This window comes from Octopus bimaculoides, chromosome 12, assembly GCF_001194135.2.
Source record: "Octopus bimaculoides isolate UCB-OBI-ISO-001 chromosome 12, ASM119413v2, whole genome shotgun sequence".
NCBI lineage: Eukaryota > Metazoa > Mollusca > Cephalopoda > Octopoda > Octopodidae > Octopus > Octopus bimaculoides.
In genome coordinates, this window is record NC_068992.1 from 58,200,182 (window position 1) to 58,217,640 (window position 17,459).

Below are 17,459 nucleotides of genomic sequence, written 5' to 3' on the forward strand. Positions count from 1 at the left end.
TTTTCTTGAACCTATATATATATATATATATATATATACCGGAGTAAGCACATGAAATGTGCAATATATATGTATATATATATATATATATTACAATTTAAAGTGAGAAAGATCGAATGTGATGAAACGGTAAGGGCGTGTGCACTAAGTTAGACAAATATCGTGCGCGTGCCTATGTTGCGTGTATAATTGCACGCGCGCTCGCATGTATGTGCGCGTCTCTAAAAATGCTCGCGTGTTAAATGTGCGTGTTTGCTCGACATTGCTTGTTGTTTTGCTGCCGTATCGATATGATTGATGGATGAATGTCTCTCTCCCTCTATTTACCAAGTGTTGGTGACGTTGCTTTCGTCGCCACTCCCTCTTTTCCTCGCACTCTCCCACTATCTCTCTCTCTCTGAAGCTGCACTACTAACTAATGATTGCAGGTCTCACATCACCTTATATCTATTGTTGCTGTTGCTGTTGCTGAGGTTAAGTCAACTTGAGCGACGATGTAGTATTCTTTTTTTAGAATACAAAAAAAAAAAAGAAGCTAAAAGAAGATATATTTTGAAGTAAAAATACATAGAAGACGACAAACAGAGAACATGGTGCCGTGGAAAATGACGGACGACTGTGCTGTCAAGTGCGTGAGTCAGTGTAGCGTGTTGTCAAAGACTGGTGTTGTCTTCGTGTTGTTCTTGTTGCTGCATTCACTGCCAGAAAGACCAACAACAACAGCAGCAGCAGCAGTAGTAGCAGGACTACCTTGATGTTTACCACACAATCTAAAAATTAATCTAACTGATTATAAAAAAAAAACACCGAAAAAGAAAAAAAAAACAAAGCAAAAAAAAGTTACCCCATCAAATCAATAATAATAATAATAATAAATAACAAAACAATACGGAGAGCAGCAAGTGGATAGGAGTAAATACGGAATATATCTATCTATCTATATATATATATATATAATCAGGGCATTCGGATGTATTGGAATTCTATCGTCTAAAGAGATTTAATGGAGAGAAAGCAGAGGACGAACCAGAGAGGCCACAGCCTCTCTTCATCCACCTGCTGCTTGCTTCATAGTATGGCACTTCCAAAAGTAGATTTGTAGCCCTTCGCTACTCCCGGCTGCTTTTTCTCTCACTCTGTAACCCAGGGTTTCCGACTTCACTTCACCTCATCTCACCTGAGCTGAGCTGAGCTGAACAGAGAAGCAGACGGCCCTTAAATACTATCCCTCCTTCATAGGTCCCCTCCCCCGGCAAATAATCACCACCATTTCTGCACAGGTAAGTTATCCTTGTTTTTTTTTTTTTTTCTTTTGGCTGTTTTGTAGGGTTTAGCGCTTTTATTTATTGGTTTATGTCATGTTGTTGTTTTAATTTACATTTGAATTCGCTATTCCACGTGAAGAATTATAACACGAGTGACATGTTTTGCGAGATAATAGTTACTCCCTGTGCCCAAGTCCACTGCTTTTTACATAAAGCTCCAATTTTTAGTCCCTCTCATGCTGCCATTCGAGTGCAGGTAAATATTAATAATTATTGTGACAAATCTTTTTTTTTTTTTTAAAAAAAAGAAAATTTCATTAGGCCCCGGCTAGTAAAATCAGTATCTCATCCTGCTTTTATCACCAACTAAAGGTGTTATTTCATTGAAACTAATGCCGTCAGTCGACCCCTTCGAACAGGGAGGACTACATTTTACAAGCAATTTCTTGTATTAATTAAAATTTTAAAAAAGCAGGGTTTATTTATTCATTTGTTATCAATATTTATAGCCTTTATAAAATAATATTTCGATATGTAGCAATAAAAGCTTCATTGTTGCACCGAATACTCGGTGTTTGTCAAGGCTGGACGTTAGGGCTTTTTTCTTCTTACCCTAGAGACCTAAACAAATTTAGAGTGAAAAACACGGTGGATTGGTTATGAAGTATGCATTGTGCAACAAAATTGGAAATTAAAGTTGCTTAAAGCATTACTTTTTTTGTTGTTATACTATAGAAGGGATTTTGGTGCGAGGATTAAATACGTTTTCCTTCTTTCGCTTTCCTTTTCTTTCTTCCATCTCGTTCTTTATCCTTGTTCTTTCCTTTCTTCGACATGACCAACTTGCAATTTCTCTTACACACAAAGGAAACGTAAAAATTACACACACACACACACTGGTAAATTTAAAGAAAACATTAGTAATAATTAAAAGCACAGCTGAATAACAATTAGCAGTCGCTAATTTCGTTATTGAATAATTTTCTCAGTCATTCGGATCGCCAGTTTGAGTTTCCGTGAAAAGAAAAAATAAACTTGAGACTTCTCTTTTGTTCGAAGTTTCGCTGTTCAGAGTTCGAAATTCATTCAGAATAAATTTGAACCCTTAACCTTTATTTACACACACACACACACATATATACAAAGAGAGAGAGAGACTGTATCTAGTAGAAGAGAATTATTCAGTTTTTTAACATAGAATCGTTTGTGGTAAAGAATATATTTTTTGTGTCGTTCATGAAGTGGACAGTGACCATAGCCTATCCAAGCATATTTTTAGGCTTGACGTATAATTTTTCTAAAGTCTGATACTGAGTCCTGTTCACAGGTTGAGTTCAGACGAGATGGACGTAGCCTATTTTGTTTTGCATTTTTGTAATTTATTTTCTTTTTCGCGGACGTTGACTTTAAGTTACCAACCAACAAACGTATCAAGATGTATAACTACTTCATTTTCCCCCCCACAAATGACCTTGTGTAATTTAATCGAAAGAAATACCTTAATTATAATCAGCAATTAACATCACTGCCGCCGCCACCCCCGTTCTCATTACAACTGCTGCCACTGCAACATCTACTAATTCTTGTGTTGGCTTTGACCGTTTTGTTCCAATGTTAATTTCGCTCTTCCTTCTATTAACGAGATATTCTCTATTTTCGCATTCATTCATATACATATAATACGCATACATTCATATGTGTGGTGTGCTCGTGTGTTTATAAAAGGGAGAATAAGAAAGATTTCGTTTCACATTCGTCCTAACATTTAAAGCTTCATCTCTCTCTCTCTCTCTCACTCCCCCACATACACACACGCGCTCTCTTTGATTTCCACCGCCGCCACGCTCGCCATGTTTACTGTTATTTTCATTGTGAATTGCTCTTGTCGCTACTGTTACTGGGTTGTTATTGCTTAATGATTGCTACATAGCTGGTGTACTTGTGTCAGTACAAATTCAGTCAAGCAAATCGGCTTCTTGTGTTGCTCGGAATTTTAAAATAAATCCTCCTCTGGACATCAGCAGCCGCACCACCACCACCACCACAACAACAACAGCAGCCGCACCACCACCACCACCACAACAACAACAACAACAGTAAGGAAACTATAGCAACAACATCGATACCAGGATCGCTCCCCAAGCCACCACATAGCATGCTACTATCATGGCTACCACTGACAACCACCCCTCTATAAAACCATGTACCGACATTTTTACTATGCTCTGTTACTTTCGTAGTCACTAACTCTTCCCACCCCGGCAGCTACTCGCTATCACTATTGATAACCTCCAGTTATCACCAGTGATACTACCATTATAACTTCCCCATCATCATCATCATCATTGGTACCACCACTATAACCCTTCACTGGCAATGCTGATATTATACCCATAGTCATCCATTATGATTACCATTGATAACCACCCGTAATTATCGCAGTCGCTATTACTACAGCTGCACTATCACCATACCCGACGTGTTGCCACCACCACTAACACCACCACTTCCCGCCACCACCATCATCATTATCATATCTATCATTGTCACCAGTGACTCTATGTAACACATCACAGACTCCATCTCTACTATCTTAGCCAGTTTCCACATTCACAACTACTGCTTCCATTCACTACCAACACTGCGAGTTACAGTGTGGTTACTTGCTTGACCTTCTAGAAATAGATGCTAAATTCCCCTCTTGCTATACATTACTGTCTCGTAAAAAGGAAGGATATGATGACTGATGTACACCTGAAGACCATGTTTTAACCACCTTGCTACCAATTTGTTTGAGTCTGCTTGGGTTCCTGTTTTAAAGTGATCTAAATAAAAACCTGTTGAAATTTCACATTTATGTTCCAAACACCCAACTTAATAATTGTTTCAAATTCTGGCACAAGGCCATCAATTTTTTTTTTTTTTTTTTTTTTTTTTTTGTGGTTTAACCGATAATCTAACTTCCTGTACTTGAGTGGTACTTCATTATATTAACCATGAAAGGCAAAGTTGACCTCGGTAGTTTTTTTTAACTCAGGAATGTTGCTAAGCTTATTCACTGATGCACTATTTTACTAAATTCATTATTTTCAAAATGAAATGAAAGCAAAACTGGATATTTCGGCAGAAATGTGATGACAAAAGGGGTCAAAGAAAAATAAGGGCTGGTCAAGATTGTAAAGTTTTCCTCATAGTTCTGTTCAATCAGCAGCAACTTGGGGGGGGGCAAGGCATCACCACTATCCCTATCATCACAATCATTATTTGTTGTCCACTTTTCCATGCTTGCATGGGTCAGATGAAGTTTGTTGAGGCAGATTTTCTATGGCTGGATGCCCTTCTTGTTGCCAACCCTTACTTTAAAGGCTGTCCAGCTGTAGAAACAATGCCAAAGTAGAACTTGGTGCAGCCCTCTTACTTGACAGTTTCTGTTGAATCCTCCAACCCATGCCAGCATGGAAGAAGGGATGTTTAATGACAATTCTGTCCAACACTGATGACCCTGCCAGTTTACTGTCACTTTAGTTATGCCACTTCACATCTTGGGTTCAAATCCACTGCCTTGGATGACAGCAAATTTTAGATGACCCTTGGTTGCTAAGATAAGCACCAACCAAATACTGGAGGTTGGTTTAGTCTCCCAAATGAATGACCATACACATATGTTCAGTGTCAGACAAAATGCTTTGCCATATTTCTTCTGCTTCTTTATTTACTGAGTTCAAATCTTGAGCTCAGTTTTGCTTCTCGGCTTTCTTAGTTACACAAAGTATCAATCAAATACTGGGATCAATATAACTGACGGTTCCGTTTCCCAAAATTTCTGGCCTTGTGCTGATGTAAAAACTGTTGTCATAAGCAATGTTTACATCTAGTCAGAGGTTAATTTTGCCTTTCTTCTTTTCAGAGTCAAGAATATGAAGTACAGTCTAGTACTAGGGTTGGCAGTATTGACTACTTCCCTTCTGCTCAAAATCCCTGGCCTTGTGCCTAAACCAGAAACTATTATATTAAAGGCTCTGAGTTGACAGACTTGTTAGAGTGCCAGAATAATTCTCTTGTGGCATTTCTTCCATCTCTTTATTTTGCTCAAGTCAACTTTGCCTTTTATCCCTCTGGGGTCAGTAAAATAAAGTACCAGAGTAGCACTGGGGACAATGGCTTTGACCACAAAATTGCTGGCTTTGACCACAAAATTACTGGCTTTGTGCCTGAATCAGAAACCATTATTTTTGTTAATTATAGCTGTGGTATTAAGAAGTACACTTTGCAGTCATGTGGCTTTGGGTTCAGTCTCACAGCTTGGCATCTTGAGTGTCTTCTACTGTAGACCTGGGCTGATTAATTCTTTGTGAGTAAAATTGCTAGATGAAAACTGTTTCAAAACACATTATATATACGTGTGTTTGTGTGTGTACACAGGCATATCACATCATTTAATGTCCACTTTTTCCTTGCTTGCATGGGCCAGGCAGAATTTGTTAAGGTACATTTTCTAAGGCCAGACACCCTTCTTGTTGCTAATCCTCATCTTTTTCCAAGTAATGCAGCATTTCCCATGACCAGATATCGTTTTTTTTTTTATAACAGATTGGAAATGAACATTACTTGTATGCTTGTTTATAGCCATCATGTAATGTCAAGACAAAGGTATACACACACACACACACACATGCATGCATATAACAGACTTCTTTCAGTTTCCATCTACTGAATTCACCAGCACCTTGGGGCAAGTGTCTTTCTCTGAAGCCTGACGCTATATTAGAAAACACTTGCCCAAGGTGCTCGTGCTGTGCAGTTGGATGGAACCCAAGATTACATGGTTGGGAAGCAAGTTTCCTAACCCCTCAGTCATGCTTCTGCACCTCCTCCCCCCACACAATTGGTCAGTTGTTTATATGTCTGAAAAAAAAAAAAAAAAGCACATTTTAAAAGCTATTTTGAACTGTAATATATTATGTCGTTGTTGGACATGATTGGTCAGAAAGTTACCTTTGGTTTCACATCTATTTTTGCTTTGAGCAATATAGGTGATTCAGGAGACTTACTGGCCAGAGGAGCATAACCTCTTCAATTGGTCAGTAGGTCGGCTGAGTTTCCTATATTGCTAAGTGCACTAATAGACGTGAAACCATTGATAACTTTCTGATCAACCAAAACCAATGACTGCATAAAAACATAGATACATACATTTATATATTGTATGTATATATATATATATATATATATATATATATATATATATATATATATATATATATATATATATATATATATATACACACACACACACACACACACACACACACACACATGATTGTGTATTTCTTTGTATCTCATCTCTTTACAACTGGAGTTGGTTTGTTTATGTCCTTGTAATCTGGTGGTTCAGTAAAAATATGCAAAAAGGTGGAATAAGTACAAGATTTAAAAAACAAAAATGTACTGGGTTTGATTTGATCAACTAAAACCCTTGAAGGGCTGCAGACTGTGAAACCGAATTATCAACATTATAATAATAATAATAATAATGATAATAATCCTTTTTGTTATAGGCCCAAGGCCTGAAATTTTGTGGTGGGGGACTGACTGGTTGATTACATCGACCCCAGTGTTTCACTGGTACTTCATTTATCAACCCTGAAAGAATGAAAGGCAAAGTTGCTCTCAGCAGAATAATAATAAAGATAATAATTATTTCAAATTTTTGCCACAAGGGCAGCTTGGGGAGGTGGAGATGAGTCGATTTCATCGCCTCCAGTATGTGACTGGTACTTATTTAATCGACCCCGAAGGGATGAAAGGCAAAGTCGACTTCAGCGGGATTGGAACTCGGGATGTTCCGGCGGACAAAATGCCGCTAAGCATTTCACCCGGCATGCTAACAATTCTGCCAGCTCGCCGCCGTAATACTAATACTAATACTAATAATAATAATAATAATAATAATAATAATAATAATAATGATTGTGAGCTGGCATTAAGGTGGCAAGCTGACTGAATTGTCAAACACACTGGGCAAAATGCTCAGCAGCCTTTCGTCCATCTTTGTATTCTGAGTTCAAATGCCGCCGGGATCGACTTTGCCTGCATCTTTTCAGCGGCTCGATAAAATAAGTACCAGTTAAATACTGGGGTCGATGTAATTGACCGTTCCTCCTCCTCCCCCAAGCTTGTTAGCCTTGTGCCAAAATTTGAAATCATCATCATCGTCATCGTCATCATCTTTATCACGATTATGCTGATGTTGACTTTGCCTTTCATCATTTTCAGATCGACAAAGTAAGTACCAGTCATGTACTGGGGTCGATGTAATTAACTAGCCCCCTCCTACAAAATTTCATTATTATTATTATTATCATCATTATTATTATTATTACCATTATTATTATTATTATTATTATTATAATTCTTCTTTGCTTCCTCTCACCTCACTACTCTCTTTCTGTTCATCAAATGTTTCTATTTATGGAACGCCAATAATGCTGTAACCTTTATTTTCCCCTGCTCATAACTCCCACCTCATCCACTTCCATTCATTCTTCTTTTCTTTACCATTCACTCCAAAATTCTTCATTCCTTTAGTCTTCTCCTTTATTTACTCTCTCTCTCTCTCTTTCCCTCTCTCTCTATCTCTCTCTTTCCCTCTCTCTCTCTCTCCCTCCCTCTACTCCCACACTTCTCCTCTCTGCATACATTGACACTTTTAACATTCACACATACAACTATATACATGTATGATACTCTCACACACATAAATACATACATGCACACGTATACAAACACACACACACACACACACACACTTTTATACATACGTATGCACATTTGCACTTGAATACGTACATGTTGCAAGCAGATACAAACATACATGCACATAGAGAATTTACAAATTTGCCAAAAATTGACGAACACCAATCTGCATATCTACGCTTAGACATGTCAAGACACAAGCACTAGTGCATAAGCACAGGTACACATGCACATACACGCACCAACCCACACATACATGCAAATATACATACATGTACAATCACCTGCAGATTTATACAACCCTATTTATATTGACATATACTCTCTTTCTCTCTCTCTGTCACACAAACACGCACTTGCACTCACTCACTCACTCATACACACAATAATATGCAAACATGTACAATCCTACATAAATGTATGTGTGTGTGTGTGTGTGTGTGTGCGTATAAACACATGCGCACACACATTAATACACACAAACACACACTCATATGTACTTATGTGTTCACTTGATTTTAACTGAATGTTTTGCAACAGATGTATTTGAATGCTACTCCTTTTGTGTCTACCCATCGCTATTATCTTCCTGTATTCACATTTTTAGACAGGAATGTAAATACCAAACTATCGCCATGACGGGAAAATTCCTCTAGGCTGTTTTCCACTGACAAAATAAACCGAGGGATTTCATATTTAATATTCTTCCTGTGAAAATTCATTTGTTTGTTTTCCTTTTTTTTTACCTTCAGTTTCTTAGAAAAGAGGAAGAAAAAGGTTTGATCCCTGCCAAGTCTTTCTTGTTGTTGTTGGGCCCCAGGCCAGCCCCGAATGAGCATAGCTGTGATCGTTTTGTCTTTTTATGGACATAATGTATCTAGGACTATATTATGTAATGTGATGGCTGTGGTTTGAGAGAAATTTGGTTGCCATCTTCTTGCAGGTCATAATCATCATCATCATCATCATCATCGTTTAACGTCCGCTTTCCATGCTAGCATGGGTTGGACGATTTGGCTGAGGACTGGTGAAACCGGATGGCAACACCAGGCTCCAGTCTAATTTGGCAGAGTTTCTACAGCTGGATGCCCTTCCTAATGCCAACCACTCAGAGAGTGTAGTGGGTGCTTTTACGTGTCACCCGCACGAAAACGGCCACGCTCGAAATGGTGTCTTTTATGTGCCACCCGCACAAGCCAGTCCAGGGGCACTGGCAACGATCTTACTTGGCTTGCCGGGTCTTCTCACGCACAGCACATTTCCAAAGGTCTCGGTCAGTAGTCATGTATCCATTTAATGTGCAGTCTGTGTTTTGAGAGAAATTTGGTTGCTGTTTTGCAAGTCATAGTGTATCTAGGGCTGTATCATTTAATGTGCTGTCTGATTTAAGAGCAATACGGTCACTGTGTTTTTGCAGGTCATAATGTACCTAGGATTACACTATTTAATGTGCTGTCTATGATTTGAGAGAAATTTGGTTGTTGTGTTTTGCAGGTCATTGTGTATATAGGACTATACATGGTGTCCATAAAGTCCCTTTACAATATTGAGTTTAAAAGTATGGAAGTTGTAAAGATAATTCATAGACAATCTAAATTACTTACTGTGTTGGCTGTGATTTAAGAGAAATTTAGTTGCTGTATTTTGCAGGTCATAGTGTATCTAAGACTACATTATCTAGTGTGTCCTATATTATTTTAAAAGATGGTAAAATATGATTTGTTATTTCTTACAATAGGATAGATTATCTGATATATCCTATTTAAAAAAAAAAAATATTAGCGTGCAATTTGAAGGAGATTTGGTTACTATTCCTAATAGGCCAGTCTGGCATTCCCATACCCAATGAACTCTTTTTCCTTAAGATGACTGCTATTTCTAGCTAGTTGATTATCCACATGTAGACTTCTTCAGCTTAGCTTTTCAAGTGTTTCATTCATCTGTGTCCATTTTGTGTATGTTTTTATGCATATATGTCTATGTAATACATACATACATACTATACATATATTTTAGCTACTGTTGCCCTTACAGACATGTAAACACCTTGCCTTTATATAAACAGCTGTATGTACAGGTAAAGAGTGATCAGGTAGTCTAGTTTCAGTCCTGTGTTGGGATTTCCTCACCCACTAACTACTTCTTTAAATGCCTATGGACTATGGAAACACTGCTTTTAAATCCACTATTATAAAGGGATGAATTAAATTGGTTAGACCAATTTGCATATATAATATATTGTTGATAGCTTGTAATAGTTGTTTGTAAGAAGTGCCTCATGGACATTTGGAAGAGCACTTTGTTACTGATGAAATCCATACTCATTTACACACACACATATATATATTCTCTTTTACTTTTTTACTTGTTTCAGTCTTTTGACTGTGGCCATGCTGGAGCACCGCTTTTAGTCGAGCAAATCGACCCCAGGACTTATTCTTTTGTAAGCCTAGTACTTATTCTATCGGTCTCTTTTTGCCGAACCGCTAAGTTACGGGGCCGTAAACACACCACCATCGGTTGTCAAGCGATGTTGGGGGGGATAAACACAGACACACAAACATATACACACACACATACATATATTATATATATATATATATATATATATATATATATATACATACATACGACGGGCTTCTTTCAGTTTCCATCTACCAAATCCACTCACAAGGCTTTGGTCGAACCGAGGCTATAGTAGAAGACACTTGCCCAAGGTGCCACGCAGTGGGACTGAACCCGGAACCATGTGGTTGGTAAGTAAGCTACTTACCACTCAGCCACTCCTACGCCTGTATATATATATATATATATAGGTATGAAGAGAAGATAATAATCACTATAAATTGGCCCAGGAGGAATAAGTCAACAACAGAACCTCTTTGCATTGGCTTGACATGCTAGAAATGGCAGGCAAACTCACATCACTTTCTATCATCTACCAGCTATGATATGATAGATAATGCAGTCGAGGACTTATTAATTATGCCTGGAGTGGTGGATGGCGGAGTAAAACCCGAACAAATATAGGATGATCTCTGCGGGAATGTTTTTGATCACAGGTCTGCTTGATCAGAGCTAATCTGGGGATAAACTATACCAACACTATCATCGCTATCATCGTTACAACCAACAATAATTGCTTCAATATTTACAGCTGTTTTACATCTGAAAGTATGAGTAGCTGGAGCAGGGTGGTGGGGAGATACGAATAAGAAACCTAACCAGTTTGTTATTGCATAAAAATTGCTTGCTTGTTTTGTGGTTTAATCCATATGTAGGCTACACCAGATATGGAATTAATTCCATTCATATTGGATTGCAATTAAACTGCAGAACTGACACGACCAACCACTGCTAACGGGGGAAAAAAAAACAAAAACTTTCTAAATTAAAGCAAAATATTAAACAAAAAGGAAAGTGAAACAAAATAAAGCAAATTTCATCAATTTATAAGTATCTATCCGCCATATATCTGATGTCTGTTTCACCAGTTTTATGCTGCCAAAATGATAGACTTTGATCTTGTACTCTGGTTTTCCTTCATTCCCAGAAGCAGATAAATCTTTTACATTTTACTGTTGGTATGATAATATTAATGATGATGAAAATGATCATAATAATAATAATAATAATTGTTTTAATTTAGATGCAAGGCCAGCAATTTTAGGGTTAGTGGGTCACACAGACAATCATGGTATTCGACTGGTACTTTATTTTATCAACCCTGAAAGGATGAAAGGCAAAATTGACTTTGGAGGAACTTGAACTTGGAATGTAAAGAACTGGAATAAATACTTGCCCTGTCAATCCATCAATGATAATAATAATAATAATAATAATAATAATAATAATTTCTACTATAGGCACAAAACCTGAAATTTTGGGGGAGGGGACTAGTCGATTACATCAACCCCAGTGTTTCACTGGTACTTAAGGCAAAGTCAACCTTAGCGGAATTTGAACTCTGTACATAAGGTGGACAAAATGCTAAGCACTTTGCCTGGCATGTTAGCATTTCTGGCAGTGTGCCACCTTAATAATAATAACAATCCTTTCTACTATGGGCACAAGGCCTGAAATTGTGGGGGAGGGGGCCAGTCGATTACATCAACCCCAGTGTTTCACTGGTACTGAATTTATCGACCTCAAAAGGGTGAAAGGCAAAGTCAACTATAGCAGAATTTGAACTTAGAACATAGCAACAGGCGAAATACTGCTAAGCTTTCCGTTCATAAAAATAATGATGATTTCAAATTTTGGCACAAGGCCAGCTATTTTACAGGAGGGAGTAAGTTGATTACATCAACCCCAGTGCTCAACTAGTACTTATTTTTATCGACCCTGAGTGGATGAAAGGCAAAGTCAACCTTGGTGGAATTTGAACCCAGAATATAAAGAGCCAGAGGAAATGCTGCTAAATATTTTATCTGACACACTGTCTCTGTTGGTTTGTCAATATTAGCTAATAATAATAATAATATTAATAATCCTTTGTACTATAGGCAGAGGGCCTGAAATTTGCTGGAGGTAAGGGTTAGTTGATTGTATCAACTTCAATGCTCAGCAGCTATTTTTTTTGTTGGCCCTGAATGGATGATAGGTAAAGTCAACCTTGGCAAAATTTGAACTCAGACTGTAAAGAATTGGCAGAAATGTAGCTCAGTATTTTGTCCAGTGTGCTAATGATTCTGCCAGCTTGTCTGACAACAATGATCGTGTTGATTTCTTTGTGAGCCCCAAGGGTTCGAAGTGATACAATGAAATGTTAACGACAGCAGAGTTTACATTGCGTTTTGAGCTGGACAAAGTTATATAAAAACATGGGTGGGGGTGATGAGATTCTACAATAGGCGGATTAAAAATTATACAAAATAAATATGTGAATATTATAAATAACAAAACACAGAAATAAAAGATAATTTATTGGGTTAAACGTCTTAATGTTAATCTCATTTTAATATTTCTGTCTGTCTTTCCCTCCTCTATCTTCTCTGCCTGCCTGTCTGTCTGACTCTGTCTGTCTGTCTCTCTCTCTCTCTCTGTCTGTCTGTCTCTCTCTCTCTGTCTCTCTCTGTCTCTCTCTCTGTCTCTTTGTTTGTCTCTATTTGTCTGTCTCCCTATCTCTCCCTCTCTGTCTGTCTGTCTCTCACTAGAATATTTCCCTTTATTTGTATGAGGAAAAGGAAAGTGTTCAATCAATAAATTGTAATCTCTCTCTCTCTCTCTCTCTCTCTCTCTATCTATCTCTCTCTTTCTCTCTCTATCTATCTCTCTTTCTCTCTATCTCTCTCTCTCTCTCTCTTTCTCTCTCTTTCTCTCTCTCTCTTTCTCTCTCTCTCTCTCTCTCTCTCTCTCTCTCTCCATCTCTATGTGTACATTTCTGAACACACGTGTGTTTAATTCCAGAGCCAAAAGGTCCTGTTGCTAAAATTGGTTCTGTGTCCAGTCAGCCATGCCAAATTGTCAGTGTCTAAAATGCTGTGCCCTTTTGTCTCATCGTGCGCAGTAGTGTCTACTCTGTTAATCTCTTCCATTACTGCTCTTTCATAGCTATGAATCTGTTCGTCTCATACTTTTTACCTCTCTCGTCATCTTGCTTAAAATCATCGCTTTCTTTTTTAATCTCCTATCAGTCAGGGGGACTCTGTAGGCTCTCTAAGTCTTGCAATTGGTGAGGCAGCCACATTAGTGCTGATCTCATGAAGAAAAGACCAGTACACGCTGTAAAGTAGCTGGCATTAGGAAGGACAACCAACTGTAGAAACCATGCTAAAACAGACATTAGAACACGATACAATCCTCCACCTTATTGATTCCTGTTGACATGTCTGACCCATATCCAATTCCATGCCCAATCTATGTCCAACTCATACCAGCATTAGTTAACTGGGCAATTGAATGCTAAGTGGCAATGCTGGAGCTCCATCATAGTAATAAAGATGAGGTCTTGTCATGCAGAAACTTTAGAGCGTAAGTGAAAGTGTATATGTGTATTTATGTATACATACGCCACATGTGCATTAATTTATGTATGCTATCTATTGCAGTGCTTCATTTGATTATAGTAGGTAACATATGTAAACTCGATGCAGGGTTGGATCATAATACAGCTAGTGGAGGCACATGGCTTAGTGGTTAGGGTGTTGAACTCATGATCATAAGATTGTGGTTTCAATTCCTGGACCAAGCAACACGTGTTCTTGAGCAAAACACTTCATTTCACATTGCTCCAGTTGACTCAGCTGTCAAAAATGTGTAATCTTGTGACAGACTGGCGTTTTGTGCAGGTGGGGAATTTATACCCCACGAAACTGGGAAACCGGCCCTTATGAGCTGGCATAACTTGAGAAGGTAACTTTACCTTACCATAATACAACTCATGGTATCTGTATTGTGGTACTAACACCTACTTGTGCATACACACATGCACATGCATGCACTTTTTATATTGGGAAAAAAATAGACATAAACTTGTTTATGGTAATGTACAGATTTATATATTATGGACCAATAAATCCATTCATTATTGTTGTTATTAAGGTGGCAAGCTGACAAAATCGTTAAATGTGTTGGGAAAAATGCTGATTGGCATTTCTTCCAGTTCTTTATATTGTGAGTTCAAATCCTGATTGCTTTTGGCCAAAACACTTTATCGTCAAAGGCCAAGTTGACCAAATTCTAGCCCCTGATACTCCAGGGTTGTATAGTTTTGTTTTTCATTGTCAACATCAGCAGCCAAAATTGGGATCCTGTAAGTGGTTACTCGATATGCTAGAGATAGCAGCCAAATCCCCTTCAAATTGTGCTCTACTGTTTTAAATAAGCGATGACGGACACATTACATGATTGTAGTCTTACACACCTCTAATAAGACAGGATGGTCATGACTGAAAAGCCTTTTATTACAGGTCTATTTAATCAGGGTTGCCTTGAGCTAAGCAGCAGTATTAACTGTACTGTATGTCCACCAATAAATGTGTTGCTATGGAGGCAGTGCTCCAGTTTGGGCTTGGACATGATGGCTAAACCAGACTGAAAAACCTAAATAGGATATAACGTTTAATTGATCTACTGATGTTGTTTAATTAATATAACTTTCATGTTAATAGGAATAGGCATGGTTGTGTAGTTTAGGAGTTTGTTTCAAAATTAACATATTTTGTGTTCAATCCCACTGCACAGCACCTTGGGCAAATTTCTTCTACTATGGCTTCAGTCCATTCAATGCTCAGTGCATGATTTTTGTATACAGAAAAATCTATGGATGCCCATCGTGTGTGTGGGTGTATCTTTTTAGTGTTGACTGTCTGGAATAAAAGAGTATTCAGGACCAAAGTAGAGATTAATAATACTTTGTTTTAGTCAAATCAGCCTCTTGTTACTCACTTAGCATTTATTTTGCATTCTTTTTCTTTTTCTCCATGCTGGCATGGGTTGGACAAATGCATACTGAGGCATTGTTTTGAAATGTGGATGGTCTTCCAGTTAACCTTTGCCTGTTTTTTTTTTTTAAGAAAAGGGTTTTTTTAAAAGGCATTTTATTCCACTTGGCTTCATTTGGCTTTGAAAGTACAGAGCTACAAACAGGATAATTTGTTAGCAGGAAATGTCACCAAGGGTCCCTTCAGAGTTTCTTAGATCAAGACAAGGGTCCAGTCTCTTATTGGCTCCCTGAAGGACTGCATTTTGTCTGTCTCTGTTGCAGGTGACAATGTCAAAGTTGTTGGCCATTTCACTATTTTGGCAGTGTGATCCATTGCAGCATAGGCTGCAAGTCCGAAATCTTAAAAAGACTTGGACATGCTGGTGTAATAGGGTGTTTGGTACTGCTGGTATCTGCACAGGAGGACAAAAGTTCATCTCTCTGATCCTTCCTGTTTTACTGTATAGTTATGAGACTTGGACACTATCCGGGGCCCTTAGGGGCTGCTTGAACTCCTTCAGTACCAGGATGCCTTGTAGGATTATGGGTTACCGTGGGTTGGATTTCATATGCAGCCAACACCTTTACTGAGAAACTAGGACATGTCCTGTCATATAATTCAGGTGTGTCAACTCAAACTGTTTGGTTATGTTACTTGATTTTCTGAGTTGGATCCTGAATGTCGTATCCTCTTCTCTGAGGATCTGGCTGCAGTGATAGCTTGTGCTGGTCAGCCACATGCTACATGGTCAAGCCGGATGAGGAAGTATTTTGCAGAGATGGGAACTGACTGTGACACTGATCAGAGGGTTATCCAGGATGACCGAAGCAGATACTGAAAAATGCTGGGTGTCACATGGTCAAGTCATATGAGGAAGTACCTCACAGAGATAGGAATTTACTGGGACACTGATCAGAGGGTTAGCCATGATGATCAAAGCAAATACTGAAAAAATAGCGGATGCAGTGGTGTGCTGCAACAGTGCATGTCCCTATACATGACCTGATTGTTTTCATATAAAGATGAGGAATATAAACATTCACTTGCATTCACACACTCTCAAGTTGATTGGTCATGTCTCAGTGGAACAGCGTCAAGAGATGATCTAAGAATATGAACTGTTAACTTTATGCTTATTAGTTATCAGAAAGTGTGTGTATATGAGGCAAGATCATGTAGTAAGGTAGGACAGTAAGTACATTGTCAATTAGACATCATGTTTTGACATCATGTGATGGTTGTAAACAAGCATCACTGTTATATAAGTGATGCTGTTTCGAGTCTGCCATGAGAAAATCTGTCTAGCTGAGAAGAAAATATTATCCTGCCTGGAAACAGCTGAGGGTTGGCAACAGGAAGGGCATCCAGCCATAGAAAAATCTGTTTCATTAAATTCTGTGCATCCCATGCAAGCATGAAAAAGTGAACATTAAATGTTGATGATAATGAGAAATATGTGTGTGTATGTCTCCCTGCCCTTACCTATCTAATTATGGTTGTTCTATATATGGCTAAAATATTTATAAACTAAATCTTGAAGATTCCATAAAACCATTGCGAAGCCCATTAGTTAGAGCAATATATATATATATTATTCATAATATTGTAATATCATTACATTAATTTCGATATGGAAATAGATTTAAAGTAGATTTTATGCACTCTCTCTTTCTTTCTCTCTCTCCCTCTTTTCCTCTCCATATTGAAATATAATTGTTATATTGTAATATGAGCGTTATTCAATCTTTATTAAAATAAGATGTTTCAGAATTTGTTACCTGACACATTCTATGATGACATCATTCTAGCAGCAGCTTTTATATATGTGTGTATTCGAGTGTGCGTACGTCTATATATATATATATATCATCATCATCATCATCATCATCGTTTAACGTCCGCTTTCCATGCTAGCATGGGTTGGACGATTTGACTGAGGACTGGTGAAACCGGATGGCAACACCAGGCTCCAGTCTGATTTGGCAGAGTTTCTACAGCTGGATGCCCTTCC

The 17,459-nt window shown here is 38.1% G+C and overlaps 1 protein-coding gene across 6 annotated transcripts in view; it reads left to right on the top strand.

The window, feature by feature from the left end:
• Positions 1–17,459, top strand: part of LOC106883607 (tripartite motif-containing protein 2) — a 209,019-nt gene that overhangs the window by 163,698 nt on the left and 27,862 nt on the right. For 2 of the 6 annotated variants that reach the window (XM_014934699.2, XM_014934700.2), the window contains exon 1: positions 206–1,280. The exons of the other annotated variants lie outside the window; for them this stretch is intronic. The gene's annotated coding sequence lies outside the window, so the exon portion shown is untranslated. Of the gene's footprint in view, positions 1–205; positions 1,281–17,459 lie in introns of those variants that run through there. 6 annotated transcript variants of the gene reach the window in all.